We start from the raw sequence: 9,296 nt of genomic DNA, 5'->3' as shown, positions 1-9,296 counted from the left end.
ACCAACAAACCGCCCCCAACCGTCCCATTACCCCCCCCCCCACAGCGTTCCTTAACATAAAAATCCAGAAGTCATTTATTGTACCTTAACAACTGCCGTGTCCTCTCAACAAGCCTCCATTTAAGCGAAGATCCGTTTCTTAGGGGCGATGTATGTTTTCAGTTTGTCTGTGTCAGATAGTTAATCAAGATGACAAAAATAAGAAGGTCCAACCGGGGTATTCAGACAATGTCATAGCGTAGAGTTCATTTGACTCCTTCAAGTTAAAGGAGCCTTACTGGCTAATCAAGTCAGTGATACGTTTACACGGGTTAGCTAAGGTTCCTATTCGCAAGATTGACCCAAAACGTATTTATCTTCAAGCAAGTCCCTAGGAATCACGAGCCACTGTTGACTAAAGGTTGTGGAGATTAGTAAAATTTCGTTTCCATCTTGTGCAGGTTTTAAGTCAAAGGCGGAAATCGCCTTTAAGATAATAGATCTTTGCGATGCAACACCCTTGAGTGTTAAAAAAAGGGATCAAGGTTGGCTGATGGGTTCACGTCATGTGCCTCTGTAGGCTTATACCTTATAATGGAAGTATTGAAGTCTTTAATTAAGTAATAAAGAGGCCAGTCAAAATTGACCTACCGCTACCTGTGGAGACAAACAAATAGGAAGGAAATGAGGAATACTATATCTGTAGGGGTTGAAGTTAGAAGACATGTCCAGTAGCGTCAAATGTGTTTTCTCACTCTGGCTTGAAGTATCTTTATGAAACGTTGCTGATTGAATTGTACGCTGAGTCAACAAGACTGCCATGATCAAAACAGCTTTATATTCGTGTTCGTTTTATTTGTTGTTAATTTAAGACAAAACTTACGGAATTACATGTGTTTTAAGCAGCCATCTATATACTGACGCGGTCAACAGATATTTCAACGAGGTGAATATGTGAGGTGCCGATCTCCGAATCCAAGGTGACCCAAAACTATTATGACTGGTTACCTTCAAGCTACTTACAGATTGTTCGATTTATTAAGTATATAGCTATATACTGTATAAATCGTACCATTACTGGTCACATCTTTATGACCACCAACACAATTTAAGGCTTAAAACTATTGCTTTTCAAATTTACAATAAATTTGAATTTTTTGCAAGATTATATTTGTATGTACTTTCGTTTGGCTGAATAAGAAATAATATGTTATGTTAATATCACCCAGTGATGTATATATCACGTGAAAGGCGACTTGAAGTTTGCGGACAACATTTCGTCAAGAAAACCGACTCAATGAAAAGTGACAGCAGTGACGTCATACATAATTGATTAAATTCAAAAGATTTCAATGTTCACGTCCAACAATTTCAACTCGTTCATGAAACATGTTTTGAAAGCTTATTGGCAAGCCGAAGCGGGCAGAATTCATTGAATAACGTCATGTTTACCGACAATACTTTGTTGCGATGAGGCTGTGTTGCTTTAATTAGTTGATTATTTACAACATTTAAAGCAATATAGTCTCCTATCGCCTTAAATATTTAGAGAAAAAGGTTAAAGCAACACAGTGCCATCTCGACAACCAGCAAGAGGATAGCCATAAACAGCTACCTATAGATACGCGATTTTATGCTTTCATTATTTTATCACTCAATATGTAAACTTTAAACGTAATACCCGTATACAAAATTACGTTCAAGTAGCTAATAACTCTAAGGTGTCGTCGAAATAAATATTTTGACTTTTCAAAAAATAACATAAGTTTGGAAGAGATATCTTTCTCATAAATTAAGCATAAAAACAATTCTTTTTCTGACATATACAAGTTACATGCAATGGCTGTAGGTTGTATGTTGTATAATTGTGCAAAAAGAAGAAAAAAAGGCAAAAATGAAATATTGCTAGTCTATAAACATATTGCACGAATGATTGGAAAAGAATCATGAATTATTCATGAAATTAAGCTACCTCTATAAATATGATAGGCAAGACCAAAGTTTGATTGATGAATATCATTATAATAATTAAGTTCAGATGGCGTTTTATGCGTTTATTGGATGACGTGTATATATGACAGCCTGATGAATATTAATGTGCAATCCATGTAACATAAAACTTATTGTAAATTGTTGAATATCTTGCATGCGTGTGAATGTATCCATTCTCAGTTTTAATTCTCTTCTCTCTTCTATTATCTTCTTCTTCTTCTTTGTTTCTTTTCAGAGTTATATTTTAAAGTAGAATTAGACACATGTACTTGACCGCCATTTTAACATCTATAGACTGACTAAACATTTAGGACCAACATTGTGTTCTGTACATCAACGAAGATCACTGAAGTCATGTAAATCATATTTAAAGAAAAAAAGATCTTTTGGAATACAAAAAAAAAAAAAAAAATAGATGTGTCCATCATTGTTATCTTTTTCTATTACGTGGGCTTATGTCTCTTATGTCACAGAAGAGATACTTGCTAACAGTGGAAGTTTCTCTTTTCTCATATTATTTAAAACGTTGGAAGAATTTTTGTTCTTACGATGTCTTTGGTCAACACTTATTCACTTTCAGCTTCCACGATCCCTCCTATGCTTACCAACCCATACCCCGCCCCTCGCCTTCCCCAGACTCCATATCCTCTCTCCAACATTATCCTTGTAGAAATAAACCCAGCTCTTAAGTTCGATTATCTCTTTGCGGGTACTCTGGACTCGTCATCATGCGTAAGGTCATAAGGCCAGTTCCGTGCCGACACGTATAGCATGCAGTGTTTCAAAGTTTGTCAATATTGACTTGAGATATAGCTAGAAAGTCCAAAAATGCTCACTCATATTCAAGGATCAACAACCACTTTTCTATCTTTCTTCATTCCTGTCTGTTAGGCCTCACTGTGACATCATATTCTCTACTTACAATTCATCAATATCCAGGAAAGAACGGTAGAGTCAGAAACATCTTATATAGTATATACTAGGCCTCCTCCTAAGCTTTTTAGGTCAGCCTTTCGACCTTTAATGACAATTGTAGAACTAAGTATTATTCAAACTTGCCAGAGAATGATTGTTTCGTTTTAAGACAAACATCAAGATGATTATAGCCCATGGGCCTACAATAGCAGAGGTGCACATTAGGTTTACTATTTCCGGTATACTGTATAAGTGAATCAGGGCGGAAACTCTTAATAACGTACGACGTTATTCGCACCCGCCAATCATATTTGGGGCGGGGCAAGGGGATAGATATTCCTTGCAGCGTCATCATTAGCCTTTCTTAAGGCGTATCGGCCAATTTTAACTATTCATCACGCTATGAGCGATTCGTTCCTGTGATTGCGCCCGACGTCCGCTACTGAAGCGTATGTAGAAAGGGGAGGAAAATATAACAGCCTTAGCATTTTCCTACTTTTATGGAGGGAGACTCATTCGTGTTGCTGAGCAGACTATGCAGAGACTACGTCATCATGGAAGTTTGCACTATTTACTTGCGTAAATGTAATGGGAGGCGATATATATATATATATGTTTTTAAGTAACAGAAAGGCGCCATGAAAACAAACTGGGACAGGGTAAAAGAAGGAAGGAAGTTTCAGTGTTGGATTCTAACCCCATCGCCATCTTTGCTAGAATTATTTGTTTGTTTTACTTCAAGAGGTCCAGGTCGTCTGTCTGCGTTGTATGTGCGTAGCAGATCGTGAAGTTGGTCCATAACGCAGCTGGAAGGAAATTATTGGTTATTTCCGAATCACACCATTCTAATGAGGGCGCCCTTCACAAACGTGCTTGCCACCATTCAGTATTACCGCAACTGTTTTCGATCGCCTAGATTGATAAAGCAAATGTGTTAAATCGCCCAAGATCTAAGTCAGAACCAGAACATGAGTTATTTCCAGCTTTTTTGAGGATTGATAAGACTCACTTACGGAGAGCAATTACATCACTGATAAAGATTGTTACAAAATATCGCATTTTCAAAGTGTTACATATAACAGTTATACTGCAGACGCATTACTTAATCAAGCTTTCAAATCAAGTATCATGGCTTTTAGCAGAAAGTAGTCTGGAAATTTCTCATTCTAACGAAACAAATTGAGCGCTACTTATGTTTACCACAGCTTTACAACGTTTTCTTAAAGATTCAGCTTCCCAGGAGAGCTCTCTTTCGGACAAATTTGATAACGACATCGACGCCTCATAGCATCTCTTCATGCTGAAGTTAATCCACTAGTGTTCCAAAAATTCTAATAACCTCAACCAATACATGTTCGTTTCACTAAACATACAAAAACAATAGAGAACCACTCAACCCCAAATACAAGAGTGTTCTCTGAAACAAATAACTACCTGTCCCTGTATTAAACAAAATTTTCCGTTTTGACTACAGGATGTGGTGCTCGATATAACCTCAAGATGACCTTAATGTATATTGTTTATTGTCCTCCCCCGCCCCCCCCCTCGGAACCTATATGCCAAGTGTGACGTGCATGCGAGCTATGCATAGTAAAGATAGGTGATACGAGAACGTGTAACATACACAAAGGCACTCACACAAATTCCATCACTATCCAATAGATACCTTCCTCAGGGAATGCATATAGGAAAAGTGAGCTTGAAATGTCAAGAAAGGAGAATTCAATGACAGCTTGTAGCGAACGAAACGTTTTCACTGCAAGTGAAAATATTTATTGACAATTACATCAAATGCCAAAGAAGAAAACCTGGGTTTGGCACACCTATTCAACAATGGTATATTATAAACAGACGAAAAATAAAATGGAGAAAAATGTAAACGGGCTAAAAAATCTCTTGACTTGGTGGAAAGGTATAAATACGCACTACGCACCCATCACGCTGTAATCCACCCTCTTCCCTAGTTTCTTATCATGGAGGCAAAATTCTCACTATTTAAATGTGAAACACTGCCATCTATCACAAATAATCAAGATTAACAATCAAACATCTAATTATTGTTGTGGTTATTGAGGTATAACTGTACAAATATTCATGTATGTAAGGCTAAAACTCCAGTTAGTCTTTTATTGTTGTTGTAGGTTTTTTTTGTCTCTAATCAGTCCTACCAAATAATCAAACGCATAATTATTCAATCCTACACAGCGCCATCTAAATATCGTCATTTTAAGCCACCCCCCCCCGACAAGAAAGCTTCTTCAAACAATGTGGGATTCGACATTGATGGAAAATTACTAATAATGAAGGTGAAATACGTATACTTTTTATTTCACTGACGATTTGCATTCAACACCACCAACTCACTTCACGAATGATATTTGACTTTGTACAAGGAGTGACAGAGGTCACGAAAATGCAATTTATAATACAACCATTTTTACGAAAGAAATGTTACTTTGGTCAGATGGGTTATAATGTGTGGTTAACACACCCAACGTCATGAACTTATTTGAATTAAAACCAATGCCACAAGAATAATCATAATAATAAAATAATAATACTTATATAAGATTATTTCTGTAAATCATTAAAAATAGACTAATTTGTCGACAATCACCCTGTAGACAAGTGTCCTACCAGCATATCTTACTTTTAAGTACCCTTCCACAGGACCAGAGGAATTACTGCACTCAGGGGTTGTGCGTAAAAAAATTAAAAGTTGAAAAGTCGAGTTGTGATAAGAACTTCTACACTATTAAAATGGGGTTGGGGGTGGGGAGGAAAAAGTAAAAAATCAAAATTCAGACGAGTGAAATCAAACAGCTGCAAATTAACTGGCCAAAATGGCAATCACACTTTAAAAAGTGCAGCAGCCTTACAATAAAAATAGCTACTTACTGAGGTGTCTTATTTACAAGATAACGGTTAGTGTACATTGTGACGGATTTTTTATATCTACTCAGCCTCCCCCCCCCCACACCCCACAAAATCCCTTACCTGCTTCCTCCCCCACCATCCTCCATCTCTATCCTAAACACACTGTTCCACTGAATGTAACTACACTATCTGGCAACAAACTTCTACACAAAGGGACGAGACAACAAACTAATTACCCCCACAAGATCCCATACCCGCTTCCATACCCCCTCCCCTCCCTCCTCCATCTCCATCCTACACACACTCTTCCACTGAATGTAACTACACTATCTGGCAACAACCACCTACACAATGGGACGAGACACATACAGCAGTTCCCTTGAAAACTTAACTGCCCCTTTCCTATGCAGGGACGGCAATAGGAAAATGGATGACCAAAGTGTGTTACCATTGTTATGATATACAGATAGGAGTCTAGCTAGGCCTTCAAACTAGCTTCATTTAAAATAAATGCAAAAAAAACTGTGATTCTATTTCTCAAGTTCAACATTTGGTCATGCCACTCCTAACATTCCCCACACGCACCACTGAACTGGTCACCCTCACCGCCCCTACATAGCACATACAAAACTGACAACCCCACCATTGTACTTGATATGCAAATAAAAAATGCATGAGCAATCGTACAACACCTTTTCAACAAGGTTTCAAAACTATTTGTTGTCGTCATTCAACTGAGAAGCAAATGTACAGTAAATAATGAATAAAAAAGATCACTTTACACCTGGGACGTATTTTTTGCTTGGACGACGAAAGTTCACTAAAATACTTGACATGAACGGTGCAGCAGTGTTTGCTAGCAACCTCATCTGAACGGTCAAATATTGTGAAAATATCAACAACAGAATTAGAAATTCCATATGTGTTCACCAACTTAATGTTAAGATAAGCAACAACCAAAATATATCAGAAATTTTCCCAATGTAAGGACTGCTTTTTTTTTGCTTTTCCAAATTTCCAAACTTTTTCTCACCAAACATTGTTTGATTCCTGTTTTGCTATAAGTATCAATGTTGTCACTAAAAGGTGATTCATTCTCAAAGAGCCAGCTACAATTTAACAAACTTTTACGACACATATACTGATTTCTAGTTACGGTTATGAATATATAAATCATAAATACTTTAATTCTGAAATGAAGATTCCATAGAAGATTACAGTGAACGCTTCACTCTTTTGAGGTAAGAAAGAAATATAGAAATGGGCTGGTCATTTGTCCTGAGTGAAAACCCTTAAACAATAGGAGAGAGGTTGAAACGTCCAATTAACCCGACAATGTGCATCCCTTTTTCTTTGAAGAAATTATTCAAACCTTTACCACTGTCTCAATATGTATCCATGTCTCGATACTGCTTGAATAACCAAATTGATTTCCTTGCAGGATTCAAATCCATTATTCTCAACTTCCCAACGCACATGCAGCATAAATAAACCATGAACCAAAGAAAATTGTACAACCGTCAGAACTGCATAAATTGCTCACAAATATACAAAAGCTGATAGCAGAGTAGCACATAACAGTGACCACATGTAGCATGTTAGGCATACCTTGGCATGAATAAGGGTACTGTTGTTCAACCCACGTGTTTGCCTTAACATTTATTTTCTTTACATGACATTTCAAATCCATAACACATTTCTACCGCCCCCCCCCCAATAATCCCCACCCTAACACATGTAGAATAAATATATCATAGCTAAAAGAAAAAAAGATATAGAAAAGAACTCAATTTGTATAACGATCCTGCATAATTGTGCACAAATCTACAAAAGCTGAAAATGGAGTTGCAAATACCATCCTATGACAACCAATGGTAGCATGTAAGGCCAAGGTATACCTTGGACAAAGATATGGATACTGATGTACAGCCCACAATATCATTGCTAATACTCACAGCATGATTACATGGAAACACATCAAAATGAAAACCCCTGTGCTTCCTACTTGTGACAGTGATACCTGAAACGCACAGTTCCTACTATTACTACTACTACTACCATGTTACAAACATGAACATTTCCTCAATCTGCGACCTCTGATGGTGACATTTGAAGTCTTCAGCCACAGACATGGTTTCCATACATTATGAACCTTTTGTAGGACTTAAAAGCATTAGGATCTACAACATGCAAGTCTACAAATTTTCTTGACCTGTTCAAGTTTGTCATGTTTGTAAGTGCAGCACTGGGTTTACAATCAATCTGCTGTACTTAGCACAAAGGGCCCCAATGCAATACAATAGCAATGAGTCCTCAAAGAAGGGTCCTCATTCTGCCAAGGTCCACCATGGTTTGGGCTTTGGGTGGGCCTTTTTTTTGTTGGCACCTCTAGAAGAGCCCCAATATGGCAATATCTGGCTTCCTCTTTCGACACAATTCTTTTGAAGACTTAATTTCCTGGGGCCTGTTTGGGTTTACTGTGCACATTTAATATCCATGCTTTGTCGCTTCACTGGCCCATGGCCGTCGGCCAGTTTCAGCGAATGAGTGGTTATTTATTTTGGTCCTTTAAACCAGGCCCCCCCCCCTACGCTTGGGGTTTTCACCAGCCTCACTAGTCCTAGTTTTGCCGCTGGGTTTAACTAGAGCTTCACAATGTATCTAATGGGGTGGCCCCTATAAGAGGAAAAAAGCTTGTGCTGAAAATGAAGTAACTGATTCAAAGATAAGACCCAATAAGATTTAACTGTTCACAATGGAGGAAAAACCTCCATTCACAATATGTTCTGACAAAGAAAATGACATAGACACCTTCCCACCATCCTCCAACCCTCTTAATACAAAGACAACAATAATACTGACCTAAAACATGGTTATGTGTAGTCTGTATAAAATTAAAACTAGTACACTGACTGTTGCACTTATTTGGAAGAATCACACATCATCTTTGATTGGTTTATCTACAGAGGTACAAATTAAAGTTACATTTTAGTGACTTGAGTAGGAGACTGATAATTCAGGATGACATAAACCAGACATCCACAGAATGACGTACTATCGACAGTTCCAATCCTTCCTCATGGATAAATACACACATGTTCATCGTTTGATCTCCATAAACACCAGTATTTTATACCAGACAGTCTACTTAACTACTCTAGGCTGTAATTTCAAAAGATGCCTTGTTGACCCTAGCAACCCCTGTTAACATCTTTCAGCAATCCCTCGGTATGTCTTGATTCAGAGGAACAGCGTTCGTTCCACTTATTTATGTTACATTGGTGTAAACCCTGATAACTCCAAACAATCGCAGACCGCAACAATGACATTTCCAAAAAGGCAATCCAAAAAAAAAAGGAGAGAAACCTTTCCAAAGGTACTCACAAACCCTGAAGACTACACACAATGAACACTAGCCATGATGATCATACCAACACAAGGCATCATAGCATCATAGAAACTGGTTAATGCTTACTTGAATGGAGACCACCACACTACAAAGGGATGGAGAGGGATGCATCAGGAGGGAAAGA

Source organism: Apostichopus japonicus, chromosome 4, assembly GCF_037975245.1.
Source record: "Apostichopus japonicus isolate 1M-3 chromosome 4, ASM3797524v1, whole genome shotgun sequence".
Taxonomy (NCBI): Eukaryota; Metazoa; Echinodermata; class Holothuroidea; order Aspidochirotida; family Stichopodidae; genus Apostichopus; species Apostichopus japonicus.
The sequence above is the reverse complement of the archived record's forward strand: the minus strand, read 5'-3'. Positions refer to the sequence as shown.